This window comes from Salvelinus namaycush, chromosome 40 (assembly GCF_016432855.1).
Source record: "Salvelinus namaycush isolate Seneca chromosome 40, SaNama_1.0, whole genome shotgun sequence".
NCBI classification, from domain to species: Eukaryota; Metazoa; Chordata; class Actinopteri; order Salmoniformes; family Salmonidae; genus Salvelinus; species Salvelinus namaycush.
The window spans coordinates 6,047,752-6,062,704 of record NC_052346.1 but is presented as its reverse complement, the minus strand read 5'-3'; the positions used below and the strand labels follow the sequence as shown (position 1 = coordinate 6,062,704).

The following is a 14,953-nucleotide window of genomic DNA, read 5'->3' as shown; positions in this document are numbered from 1 at the left end:
ATTCAGGCTGCAACACAGCAACATGTTGAATAAGCCAAGGGGTGTGAGTACTTTCTGAAGGCACTGTATGTGATGTAGCAAGCAATTTTAATGGGACAGCTTTTTGCTTGTGAGCGCTACTTTCACTACTTACACTAAAGGTACACAAATCTACCAGAGAATCCCTATAATGAATTGAAATTAATAAGGATTATCAACCACCAAAACCACACAAGATTCCAAAGAGAAAATTATATTAGTCTCTCTATCTCTCTCTTCTCGCCTCATAGGAACAATGCGTTATTATAAAGTTGATACACAAAAATAGTTACACAGCATTAACGATATTAGGATCAATGATGACATTGAGCATAACGTTGTAACTTATTTATAGCTCTAATCATCATCATTACAGACTCAGAGACTGTACAATTAAATGTTGATTCATTCGTTTAGCCTCCGTTTCCAGTCTCCTCCCCGTCGATGACGTCACCAATCTCTTAGAGCAGAGCGCTTTTTTACAGAACGAGCACTCATCTAAGGGAGCTGGAAAAGAGCAACGTCCGAAGCCCTTTCCCGAAGTTTCCGATACGTTTTGGAATCCGGTCAATATTTTGATTAGGTGTTCACAAACCCTGGTAAGGTATGTCAAGCTTCTAAACTATTTTACATTTCGTTAAACGAGAGAGATGTCAAGATACAGTAGGCCTATTTATGATAACCGATTAAATGATGAAGCACACAAGTCATCGTTATTGGGTTTCCAATACTTTCTGAAGTCATGCCTTACTTGTCGTATCCGTTACATAATGTATAAATGGTTGTAATAATGCGCAATTAATTTAAAAGTCTTTACCATACCCCTGAATAGTCTTTTCTGAAACTCTCTTTGTTGAATGTGGCAAACAGCGGTAACTGACACTTCATACCACACCGTTGACCATGTGTAGCCTACTACCACAAGAGCTGTTGCTATGAAACAATATGGGGTTCCCTGTAATGTTTGGAGTGTTACCAAATAATACATTTTCACCAGAAGCATCATGCCGAGTGGCGCAGCGGTCTAAGGAACTGCATCTCAGTGCTAGAGGCGTCGCTACAGACCCTGGTTAGATTCCAGGCTGTATCACAACTCCCATAGGTTGTAGCACAATTGGCTCAGTGTCCTCCAGGTTAAGGTTGGGCCGGGGTAGGCCGTCACTGTAAATAATAATTTGTTATTAACTGACTTGCCTAGTTAAATAAATGAAATAAGAAAATCAACATCACCTTTATACTATTACTACTATAACATAGTATAAAAATATAGAACTATAGAAACCATCATCATCATCATACTCTTCTTTCTCTTGTTACCTATTCTCCTCTTCCTCCATTCTTTATTAGCAAATCATATATCATGTCTGTTGTCATAATGAAGGGATATGCTCCTAAATATCACACATTCAATTCAAGGAGAAATAGAAAGTAATGAATGATGTAATTTTCCATGTTGTAACATTCATTAACCTTTTACTGCAGTGGGCTAAATCAGGGTCACACAGAGCGATTCTTGGTAGTCTTAAACAAATCTACTTTGAAACAAAAGTACACACCTCACACACATGGTTATAGTTTGCATCCCAATATTACACTTTATATACATCACAGAAGACAGAAATATAACAAAAAAAGTCTGTTTAAAAAAAGTATGTTTATTAATTATGGAATTCTGAAAAATATGAATAACACTAGTCATTCGACTGAGGAAAAGGGTTACGCTATTGGAGTCTTTCAAATTTGATACCGTTTTTTCCCCGAAAATGGTTTTGAAGCCAGGCCATTTGTCCTCAGTATTATTTTGGTAATTACATATTCATAGTGTGTGTGTGTTATTGTATGTTATTGTGTGTGTGTTTGTTTGTTTGTGTTTGTGTGTGTGTTGTGTGTGTGGCAACAGAACAGCATTGTTGTTGGTATTGGGAGGCCCTTATTGCTTCTCTCAAACTGCATTAGAAGTGGATCAGGGCTTGGGACTGAGACAGGGACGTGGGTAGCGGCCTGCCTGGGTAGTGAGGGGATTTCAGGCTTATCAGATGACCTTATCCATCAGGGTGTATCCCAAATAGCACCCTATTCCCAATATAGTGCACTACTTTTGACTCTGCACTTTATAGGGAATAGGGTGTCATTTGGGACACAAACCAAAGGCTCAGGAAGTGTTGGAGAACATGCAGCTCTCACTCACATTTGACATGCCCCTCACGCCTACCCTTTACTGTTGTCACTCAACATTGTGGGCCTTTGACTCAAATGAATGTATCAGACTATGTCATAGGCCGGTCCTTCCCAAGCATAGTTATTATTCATTAAATGAAATATCTTGCACCCCATGATTTCAAAGCGATCCAGAATCTATGTTGTTAAACCCGTGACGGATGCAAAAAGAAATGATCATAAGAACATAGTAACTACACCTTTCATGACTCTCATGACTTTATTAAAGGCTGTTGAATGCAGCTTAGCTCTGCCGTCTTGCTGTGTGACATCAGACAGACACCATTTCATTTCCTGGCTGAGATGATTTAAACCAGAGGGTTGGGGGATTCTACGTTACAGCAGGAATGTGGGCTGAGAGGTGCTCTACTGTAGTAGACCGGAGACCTGCCTGTAGTTGGTCTGTTTCCCATCAGAGAAGCATCTCCTCTTGTCTTGCTCTCGTCTTGTCTTGTCCTCCTCTCTTCTTCTCTCCTTTACTGCATCTCTTCCTTCATGTTTTCTTCTCTTCTTCTCTTCCTCTTCTTAATTAATGGGGGGAGACATAGGAAAAAGAGGGCTTTGGTTTCAGAAGTAAGACAGAAAAAGCTTAATATCGTTGTTCTACTGGTACAGGGCATATTGCTGTCTTTGATCAAATAAAGGAAACTTTACGACAGTGTGACCAGGATAGGAGAGGTGTATACTTTTGGGAGGGGACTGGAACTGTACTGTGGATTTCACTGTTGTTCGCACTGGTGAGGAGGAGCCATAACCTACAGTCAGTCAGTCACCTGTCTGTCTAGTCTACTAACTGAGTTGAAGCTGTCTGATGTGTGGAGGGTCACACACACAAAAGTTAGGCAGTACACATGGGTTAAGGGCGGTGATGGTAAGGTCAGTGTAGCAAGGTTAGCCATGCTGTATGTATCTGACCACTACAGTGGTAGAATTATGCAGTGTGCCATTACTCCTATGGGTTTTACAGATCAGCATTTTGTCACTTTGAGACATTAAAGGTCAGATGCAGCCGTTTTTTTGTCTCAATATCAAATAATTTCCGGGTAACAATTAAAATGGTCAGAAAGAAACTCTTACACTAAAAGGGCATTGTCATAATTTTCACAATTTCACAGTATTATTCTAACCTCATAGTGTGCACATACAGTATATATATAAAACAGAAAAATCATGTTTTTGACTGCTCTGGGCCTTTAAGACAATGGTTGGAGAAAAAGCCCAAATATGTGTGTTTTGACAACAGTACAGTGCATTCGGAAAGTATTCAGGCCCATTGACTTTTTCCACATTTTGTTACGTCACAGCCTTATTCTAAAATGGATTAAATGTTTATTTGTTCTCCTCAATCTACACACAATTCCTCATAATGACATAGCAAAAACAAGTTTTTAGAAATTTTTGCAAAAGTATAAAAAATATAAACTGAAATATCACATTTACATAAGTATTCAGACCATTTACTCAGTACTTTGCTGAAACACCTTTGGCAGTGATTGCAGCCTTGAGTCTTCTTGAGTATGACGCTACAAGCTTGGCACACCTGTATTTGGGGAGGTTCTCCCATTCTTCTCTGCAGATCCTCTCAACCTCTGTCAAGTTGGATGTGAAGTGTCACTGCACAGTTATTTTCACGTCTGTCCAGAGATGTTCGATTGCGTTCAAGTCCTGGCTCTGGCTGGGCCACTCAAGGACATTCAGAGACTTGTACCGAAGCCACTCTTGTGTTGTCTTGGCACGTGCTTAGGGTCGTTGTCCTGTTGGAAGGTGAACTTTCACCCCAGTCTGATGTCCTAAGCGCTCTGGAGCAGGTTTTCATCAAGGATCTCTCTGTACTTTGCTCCGTTCATCTTTCCCTCGATCCTGACTGGTCTCCCAGTCGGGCTGTCATGCCTTTTACTAAGGAGTGGCTTCCGTCTGGCCACTCTACCATAATGGCCTGATTGGTGGAGTGCTGTAGAGATGGTTGTCCTTCTGGAAGGTTCTTCCATCTCCACAGAGGAACTGTGGAGCTCTGTCAGACTGACCATTGGGTTCTTGGTCACCTCCCTGACCAAGGCCCTTCTCCCCAGATTTCTCAGTTTGGCCGGGCGGCCAGCTCTAGGAAGAGTCTTGCTGGTTCCAAACGTCTGACATTTAAGAATCATGGAGGCCACTGTGTTCTTGGGGACCTTCATTGCTGCAGAAATGTTTTGGTACCCTTCCCCAGATATGTGCCTCGACACAATCCTGTCTCGAAGCTCTACGGACGATTCCTTCAACCTCTTGGCTTGGTTTTTGCTCTGACATGCACTGTCAACTGTGGGACCTTTTATAGACAGGTGTGTGCCTTTCAAAATCATGTTTAATCAATTGAATTTACCACAGGTGGACTCCAATCAAGTTGTAGAAACATCTCAAGGATGATCAATGGAAACAGGATGCACCTGAATTTCGAGTCTCATAGAAAAGGGTCTGAATACTTTTTTGTTTTTAATACATTTGCTAAAATGTCTAAAAAGCTGTTTTCACTTCGTCATTATATTCTTTTATATTTATTTTGTGTAGATTGATGAGATTTATTTTTAAATGAAATTCATTTTAGAATAAGGCTGTAACGAAAAAAAATGTGGGAAAATTCAAGGGGTCTGAATACTTTCGAATGCACTGTATACATCTCTTTATACCATGGCAGTGTTGAATACTTGTTTCTGATTGGCTTGAAGGCAATATTTTGCACTATTTCCCTGTAACACACTGTATATCATAACGGGAGAATTCAATGGCTATACTTAATTTTTAAATGTTCTATGTTTGCGCTGCTTTTGAAAGCAAAAGTAGATTGGAAAACATCATTGGCATTGTTGAAATCGATTTCCATATTAGCAAGGTAGTTTGGTTAGCAAAACTAGCAAGTCTATTTGTTTCATTACCAAAACAAATACTGTAGTTATCTAGTAAACTTGCAAGCTATTTCAGTGGATGTTGAATACATTTGTACCCGCAAATTAACACATTTTTAGCATTCCTTGGAAAGTAATGCAACTCCCTAGCACATCGTGGAAAGTACCTTCCACGTCGGTTATTATTTTCCCTATAGCGCATAGCCCCTCGTTGATTTACCCTTACGTGTGTATGTAAACAGGAACTGAGATCACTTGAGCAAGATATGAACTCTATTGCGCTAAAACTGCTCACTCAGAATGACCCTGGTCTGGACAGAGTTTTGAAAGACAAAATACATAAACTGGGGTTATTCCTACATGAGAGGGGGAAAGGGGCCTTGGTCAGGTCTTGTTTAATACTCTCAGGGAAAAGGTATGACAAATTATCCTAGCGCGTAAAAAAATATATATTTTGGACAGTCGGTAGGGAGTTTGACCTCCTAATAAAGGTGATTTTAACATTCAAATGATCTTCCTCTTCTCCTCTTCACTTTTTCTCCTGCCATCTCAGAGCTGTGAAGAGCAAACGGTGTCATAGTCCTCAAAAGCCTCAATCCAGCCTCCCCATTAAAGGTTGCAGGTAGCCTAGCGGTTAGAGCGTTTGGCTGGTAACTGAAAGGTAGCTAGTTTGAATGCTCAAGGTGAAAAATCTGTTGATGTGCTCTTGAGCAATGCACTTCATCCTAATTTCTTCAGGGGCGCTGCTGATAATGGCTGACTGTCACGATCGTCGTATGAGAGAGACCAAGGTGCAGCGTGGTATGCGTACATTCTCTTTAATGAATGAACACTGAACAAAAACAAGAAAATCAACTAACGAAACGTGAAGCTATACAAATAGTGCAGACAGGCAACTAAACATAGACAAGATCCCACAACACAAATGAGGAAAATGGCTACCTAAATATGATCCCCAATCAGAGATAACGATAAACAGCTGTCTCTGATTGGGAACCATATCAGGCCACCCTAGACATACAAAAACTAGAGTACCCACCCTAGTCACACCCTGACCTAACCAAAATATATAGAAAAACAGAGATATCTAAGGTCAGGGAGTGACACTGACCCTGGCTGTGACCCCACTCTCAGGGGGAGTTGAGATATGCACATTTCCATTTTACAGGTGTACAATACACACTTGTACATGTGTGAAACAGGACCAATATATATTAGTATTATTAGGGCTGGGAATTGCTAGGGACCTCACAATATGACATTAACACAATACTTTTGTGCTGACAAGATATGTATTGCGATTCTATATGTATTGTGATTCGATTCTATCATTTTATTGTGATTTGATGTTCCAAACATATGTCTGCTGCAGAGGGACAAGAGAGAGCCATGAGAAAACACGTTTTGATCTGTCATGGAAATAAAAGTGCTGGAAACAAATGGTCTTCCTGTTTAAAAAGAAGATGGAGAACAAGCTATGAATGAAATATTTTTTGGTGCAGGACAGGCACAGCCAACTAGCGCAAAAATTGTCCAAACAGTACCACACGATATAAATAATATCCCCATATGTAACTGCATAGATTTTTCCCCCATCACAAATTATTAGTTACCAAGCTACAGCCAAATAACCTCTAAATAAACATCTCAAAACATAAATCAAATCCCAGATATTTACCTGTTTAAGGTGAGTGATAGGGGACACAATTGTCAAGACAATGTCTACTGTACATGATTTTCAATGTTTGGTACACAGAGTGGAATATAATGGAGGGAGATGTTTGGAAGGGGAAGGGGCACAAACAGCCATTCATTTCTATTACCCATTACTGTCTCATTGGAGTTTCCTAGGAAGCTTGTCTCCCTTCTCTGCTAGCTTGTCTGGTGCAGTACAGTATAGAGGTCGACCGATTAATCGGAATGGCCGATTAATTAGGGCCGATTTCAAGTTTTCATAACAATCGGTAATCAGCATTTTTGGACACCAATCATGGCCGATTACATTGCACTCCACGAGGAGACTGCGTGGCAGGCTGACAACCTGTTATGCGAGTGCAGCAAGGAGCCAAGGTAAGGTGCTAGCTAGCATTAAACGTATCTCATAAAAAACAATCAATCTTAACATAATCACTAGTGAACTACACATGGTTGATGATATTACTAGTTTATCTAGCTTGTCCTGCGTTGCATATAATCGATGTGGTGCCTGTTAATTTATCATTGAATCATAGCCTACGTCGCCAAACGGGTGATTTAACAAGCACATTCGCGAAAAAAGCCCTGTCGTTGCACCAATGTCAGTCAATACACAAGTATATATTTTTAAACCTGCATATTTAGTTAATATTGCCTGCTAACATTAATTTCTTTTAACTAGGGAAATTGTGTCACTTCTCTTGCGTTCTGTGCAACAGAGTCAGTGTATATGCAGCAGTTTGGGCCGCTTGACTCGTTGCGAACTGTGTGAAGACTATTTATTCCTAACAAAAACAGCCAACTTCGCCAAACGGGGGATGATTGAACAAAAGTGTAACGGATGTGAAATGGCTAGCTAGTTAGCGGGTACGCGCTAGTAGCGTTTCAATCAGTTACGTCACTTGCTCTGAAACCTATTAGTAGTGTTGCCCCTTGCTCTGCAAGGGCCGTGGCCTTTGCAGAGCAAGGGGCAACACTACTAATAGGTTTCAGAGCAAGTGACGTAACTGATTGAAACGCTACTAGCGCGTACCCGCTAACTAGCTAGCCATTTCACATCCGTTACAAAAGCACATTTGTGAAAAAAGCACAATCGTTGCACGAATGTACCTTACCATAAACATCAATGCCTTTCTTAAAATCAATACACAGAAGTATATTTTATTAAACCTGCATATTTAGTTAAAAGAAATCCAGGTTAGCAGGCAATATTAAACTGGGGAAATTGTGTCACTTATCTTGCGTTCATTGCACTCATAGTCAGGGTATATGCAACAGTTTGGGCCGCCTGGCTCATTGCAAACTAATTTGCCAGAATTTTACGTAATTATGACATAACATTGAAGGTTGTGCAATGTAACAGGACTATTTAGACTTATGGATGCCACCCGTTAGATAAAATACGGAACGGTTCCGTATTTCACTGAAAGAATAAACGTTTTGTTTTCGAAATGATAGTTTCCGGATTTGACCATATTAATGACCTAAGGCTCGTATTTCTGTGTGTTATTATGTTATAATTAAGTATATGATTTGATATTTGATAGAGCAGTCTGACTGAGCGGTGGTAGGCAGCAGCAGGCTTGTAAGCATTAAATCAAACAGCACTTTCGTGCGTTAGCCAGCAGCTCTTCTCTGTGCTTCAAGCATTGAGCTGTTTATGACTTCAAGCCTATAAACTCCCGAGCTAGTTAGCGGGGTGTGCGCTAATAGCGTTTCAATCGGTGACGTCACTCGCTCTGAGACCTTGAAGTAGTTGTTGCCCTTGCTCTGCAAGGGCCACGGCTTTTGTGGAGCGATGGGTAACGATGCTTCGAGGATAGCTGTTGTCGATGTGTTCCTGGTTCGAGCCCAGGTAGGGGCGAGGAGAGGGACGGAAGCTATACTGTTACACTGGCAATACTAAAGTGCCTATAAGAACATCCAATAGTCAAAGGTATATGAAATACAAATGGTATAGAGAGAAATAGTCCTATAATTCCTATAATAACTACAACCTAAAACTTCTTACCTGGGAATATTGAAGACTCATGTTAAAAGGAACCACCAGCTTTCATATGTTCTCATGTTCTGAGCAAGGAACTTAAACGTTAGCATGTTTACATGGCACATATTGCACTTTTATTTTCTTCTCCAACACTTTGTTTTTGCATTATTTAAACCAAATTGAACATGTTTGATTATTTATTTGAGGCTAAATTGATTTTATTGATGTATTATATTAAGTTAAACTAAAAGTGTTAATTCAGTATTGTTGTAATTGTCATTATTACAAATAAATAAATACATTTTAGAATTCGGCCGATTAATCGGTATCGGCTTTTTGGTCCTCCAATAATCGGTATCGGTGTTGAAAAATCATAATCGGTCGACCTCTAGTACAGTATAATGATGAGGTTTCAGTCTCTGTCATGCTGGCTGGGTCACTCACCAGTCAACCTCTCTTTAACCCTGCTCCCGCTCAGAGGCTGGCATCATATTAACGAGGCCTGGCTGTGCCAGAGGACTGGACTAAAATATGGAGGAACAAGGGCAATGAGAGTATGTGATCAATCACAGTGTGGGCCATTTCCACACACACAAAGCATACACATACACGAGAGCATACACACACATTGTGGTTCACATCAATTTTAGAAGTCACATACCCGACAGGGGGAGAATATTGTGCTAGCAACCATACACATCTCAAAATATTGGAACAAAAGTACCTCCAAAATTGGTTTTGTTCATCTGGTGGTTTTGGTAATGCTGGAAGCCTTTTTCCCTCAGGAGCTAGCTAAGCTAAGGCTGAAAAATAACCTTGTTTTCCAACTTTCCATTTCATAATTAATGGTTGGGCTAAACACAAGTATCTTGCTTACTAATCCTTTTGATAAAACACCTAGCACCTCTGTTATGAGGAGAGACATTAAATGCAGAGTTAGGGAAGAATTCATTTCTATTTATCTAATGTATTCTCGTGAGATATAGGCCTAGCCCTAGCTATTACAGCCTGCATACACACACATTCTCTCTCTCTCTCTCTCGCTCTCTCTCTCTCTCTCTCTCTCTCTCTCTCTCTCTCTCTCTCTCTCTCTCTCTCTCTCTCTCTCTCTGTCTCTCTCTCTCTCTCTCTCTCTCTCTCTCTCTCTCTCTCTCTCTCTGACACACAGACACAGTGAAACAGTCTGAAGCCCATTAGTGTCAGAAAGCGCCACTTAGTTCCATTAGCTGAGAAATAACTTCAGTTTAATTATGATGTTGTGTCACTGTGTTGGAAATTAATTTAATAATCAGCGTTTGAGCTTCCCGGAAGGCTGCTTTCTTTAAGAGCTCATTTATCCTTCCCTCGCCTAAGGCATGACTTCAATATCAGGCTCCTATAGTTCTCTTGTTAGTTGTTTCTAGCGAGATAATGGATGCTTTAACACCAATTAATGAATGAACTAATGCTAATGAATGCAAATTATTTTGAGGTTGACTACCATACCCATGTCTTCTTGTGCAGAGATCTTCTCCACACCAAAGTGGATACCAATAACATAGTACTCTTGGTTATAACATTAGAACAATAGGTCTATGCTGACTAAGGTCTAATGGTCTATGTTGAAAGAAGTATAAGTCCTGACTGTTTTACTGCAGTATACTCTCATCCCTCGGCTAGGAACTAAACCCAGTTCTGATTTACTTCAACAATTAGCTCTCTGTGGTCTCAAATTAAAGGAACCTACAGACTCATCATTCACATCGTCTAAGAGTCTCGTAAATAATTCATATCTTTTGCTACTTTTTGTATCGGGATTCACAGCCTTGCTTTTGACAAAGTAATTCGCTTGTCAGTGAAACAGGACAGAATGATAACTTTGGCATGAATCAGTCAACATAGTGTAAGAAAATCAGGTAACACTTTACATTAAGGTGAAGATATACAAACAAATACTAAACGAGGTTATAAATAGTTTAGAAACTGTTAATGTTAGTTTATAGATGAAATATATCTAAACATTAGAATATATAAACATATAATATATATAAAAATATAAACAGTTGTTACACGTCGGTTGAAATTGTGCGTACTGTAACTGTTATTGAGAAGGCCTGCCGTGAATGGTTGTTTTTACATAGACTGCGTCTTTTTGACAGGCTTCTCATTCCTATAATGACCGCAGATATTTCTAGGAGCCAAAGCAGTAGGCATACGCTTAATGACGTTGCTATAAAAACGGGGGAAAGACAATCTCTGAGAACATACTTGGAAAAGGTAATTAAAGTAGAAAGTCAATCAGGGATTAGAGAAAATTGCTGTGGAGTTAATTAAGCGTGTTAAAGTCGCAGCTCCCTCGCGTGTGTTTAAGGAACGGTTTGCTGAAACAATATACCCTTTCCACTTTGTCGGCTAGATTAGATGAGGCCTTTCAGAACGTATTGACGGAAATGAGGCCTTTCGGAATGTATTGAAGGGAAAACTCTGAGTCTCATAAATAATTTGGATATTTTATTACATTTTATATCGTGATTAACATCCTTACGTTTGACAACGTAATTAGCCTGATTGGGAAAGTTTGGATTATGCTGCACCCACAGGCATGAACTGAATTGAAGATTGATAGCATCTAGAGAGACTCTCAATCTAGCATCTTCAGAGACTCAGTGACAAGGAGAAGTGGCTTCCGGTTCCAGTTCATCATGTCTGGCTGTGGTATCTGTGGATTCATCTCAGGAAGGATCTGCTATTTAGCTTGGTGCAGAACATCGGCAGCAATCTGACCCCGCTGTAGCATCGAAGTGAATGCCAGTCTTTTTGTCAGTCGAGCGTTATTGATCCCCACATCCATGGACTGTCACTGTCCCCCGAGCCTAGCTAGCTCCCTGGCAAGGGGAAGGAGAAACTAACAGGTTACATTGAGCCACATATTTTCCTCAAGGATTGAGAGTGGGTGTGAAATCTCTTCCTGACATCTCTGGGGACTTTAGTGTCTCCTTTTCGCTTTTAGGCCAGGGCTGTACGGTTCACTGCATTGAGGTGTAGTGTAGCTCGCTACCCCCTCCTGCTTCCTGTGCGAGAGAAAATGCTGGAATCAAGAATACGGTCTCACTCAAATAAAAGTACTCTCCTCCTGAGCTCGACTGACAGTGTGTTTTGAATGATGGATTGGCTAAATGTGAAATCATGAGAGAGGTCTTTGAGCTAGTTTGTTGTAAGTAGCGGAAGCTGTGTGACATGGTACTCAGCTGTGCGATATTTGCTTGCGCTATACACATGACATACATTTTAAATGTTACATGTGAAATGAAGTCAAATGACACTAAGTCATGTCCAAATTCTTGTCAAGACAGTAGCTATGTCAAGGAAGGAACCTATCTGACCTGGCATTTTTCCTATTTTCTTGCCTTGCACCCTGGAATTAAAATATATTTTGGAGCGGGGATGTATCATTTGATTTACACAACATGCCTACCACTTTGAAGATGCAAAATATTTTTCTTGTGAAACAAACACAAAAAAACAGAAAACCTGAGCGTGCATAACTATTCACCCCCCCAATGTCAATACTTTGTAGAGCCACCTTTTGCAGCAATTACAGCTGCAAGTCTCTTGGGGTATGTTTCTATAAGCTTGGCACATCTAGCCACTGGGATTTTTGCCCATACTTCAAGGCAAAACTGCTCCAGCTCCGTCAAGTTGGATGGGTTCCGCTGGTGTACAGCAAACTTTAAGTCATACCACAGACTCTCAATTGGATTGGGTTTTGACTAGGCCATTCCAAGATATTTAAATGTTTTCCCTTAACCCACTCAATGCATGCTATTCAACCGATCACTGCCCGCACCTGCTCGCCCGTCCAGCATCACTACTCTGGACGGCTCTGACTTAGAATACGTGGACAACTACAAATACCTAGGTGTCTGGTTAGACTGTAAACTCTCCTTCCAGACTCTCATTAAGCATCTCCAATCCTAAATTAAATCTAGAATCGGCTTCCTATATCGCAACAAAGCATCCTTCACTCATGCTGCCAAACATACCCTCGTAAAACTGACTATCCTACCGATCCTCGACTTCGGGGATGTCATCTATAAAGTAGCCTCCAACACTCTACTCAACAAACTGGATGCAGTCTATCACAGTGCCATCCATTTTGTCACCAAAGCCCCATACACTACCCACCATTGCGACCTGTACGCTCTCATTGGTTGGCCCACACTTCATATTCGTCGCCAAACCCACTGGTTCCAGGTCATCTATAAGTCTCTGCTAGGTAAAGCCCCGCCTTATCTAGCTCACTGATCACCATAGCAGCACCCACTCGTAGCACACGCTCCAGCAGGTATATCTCACTGGTCACGCCCAAAGCCAATTCCTCCTTTGGTCATCTTTCCTTCCAGTTCTCTGCTGCCAATGACTGGAACAAACTGCAAAAATCTCTGAAGCTGGAAACACTTATCTCCCTCACTAGCTTTAAGCACCAGCTGTCAGAGCAGCTCACAGATTACTGCACCTGTACATAGCCTATCTATAATTTAGCCCAAACAACTACCCTCTTCCCCTACTGTATTTATTTATTTTACTCCTTTGCACCCCATTATTTCTATTTCTACTTTGCACATTCTTCCACTGCAAATCTACCATTCCAGTGTTTTACTTGCTATATTGTATTTACTTCGCCACCATGGCCTTTTTCCTGCCGATGAAAAACATCCCCACAGCATGATGCTGACACCACCATGCTTCACTGTGGGGATGGTGTTCTCGGGGTGATGAGAGGTGTTGGGTTTGCGCCAGACATAGCGTTTTCCTTGATGGCCAAAAAGCTCAATTTTAGTCTCATCTGACCAGAGTACCTTCTTCCATATGTTTGGGGAGTCTCCCACATGCCTTTTGGCGAACACCAAACATGTTTGCTTATTTTTTTCTGGCCACTCTTCCGTAAAGCCCAGCTCTGTGGAATGTACGGCTTAAAGTGGTCCTATGGACAGATACTACAATCTCTGCTGTGGAGCTTTGCAGCTCCTTCAGGGTTATCTTTGGTCTCTTTGTTGCCTCTAATGATTAATGCCCTCCTTGCCTGGTCTGTGAGTTTGGGTGGGCGGCCCTCTCTTGGCAGGTTTGGGGCGGTGCCATATTCATTCCATTTTCTTATTATGGATTTAATGGTGCTCCGTGGAATGATCAAAGTTTCAGATATTTTTTTTATAACCCAACCCTGATCTGTACTTCAACACAACTTTGTCCCTGCCCTGTTTGGAGAGCTCCTTGGTCTTCATAGTGTCGCTTGCTTGGTGGTGCCCTTTGCTTAGTGGTGTTGCAGACTCTGGGGCCTTTCAGAACAGGTGTATATATACTGAGATCATGTGACAGATCATGTGACACATAGATTGCACACAGGTGGACTTTATTTAACTAATTATGTGACTTCTGAAGGCAATTGGTTGCACCAGATCTTATTTAGGGGCTTCATAGTGAAGGGGGTGAATACATATGCACCACTTTTCCTTTTTTATATTTTTTATAATTTTCTAAAATTTCATTTCATTTCACCAATTTGGACTATTTTGTGTATGTCCATTACATGAAATCCAAATACACTGCTCAAAAAAATAAAGGGAACACTTAAACAACACAATGTAACTCCAAGTCAATCACACTTCTGTGAAATCAAACTGTCCAATTAGGAAGCAACACTGATTGACAATAAATTTCACATGCTGTTGTGCAAATGGAATAGACAAAAGGTGGAAATTATAGGCAATTAGCAAGACACCCCCAAAAAAGGAGTGATTCTGCAGGTGGTGACCACAGACCACTTCTCAGTTCCTATGCTTCCTGGCTGATGTTTTGGTCACTTTTGAATGCTGGCGGTGCTCTCACTCTAGTGGTAGCATGAGACGGAGTCTACAACCCACACAAGTGGCTCAGGTAGTGCAGTTCATCCAGGATGGCACATCAATGCGAGCTGTGGCAAAAAGGTTTGCTGTGTCTGTCAGCGTAGTGTCCAGAGCATGGAGGCGCTACCAGGAGACAGGCCAGTACATCAGGAGACGTGGAGGAGGCCGTAGGAGGGCAACAACCCAGCAGCAGGACCGCTACCTCCGCCTTTGTGCAAGGAGGTGCACTGCCAGAGCCCTGCAAAATGACCTCCAGCAGGCCACAAATGTGCATG

The 14,953-nt window shown here is 41.1% G+C and overlaps 1 protein-coding gene across 3 annotated transcripts in view; it reads left to right on the top strand.

Annotated features, from left to right (window-relative positions):
* Window positions 1–514: 514 nt before the first annotated feature.
* Window positions 515–14,953, top strand: part of LOC120033302 (SH3 domain-binding protein 4-A-like) — a 32,717-nt gene continuing 18,278 nt past the window's right edge. For 2 of the 3 annotated variants that reach the window (XM_038979581.1, XM_038979579.1), the window contains exon 1: window positions 515–622. The gene's annotated coding sequence lies outside the window, so the exon portion shown is untranslated. The remainder of the gene's footprint in view (window positions 623–14,953) is intronic. The other variant, XM_038979580.1, reaches the window with a different exon arrangement.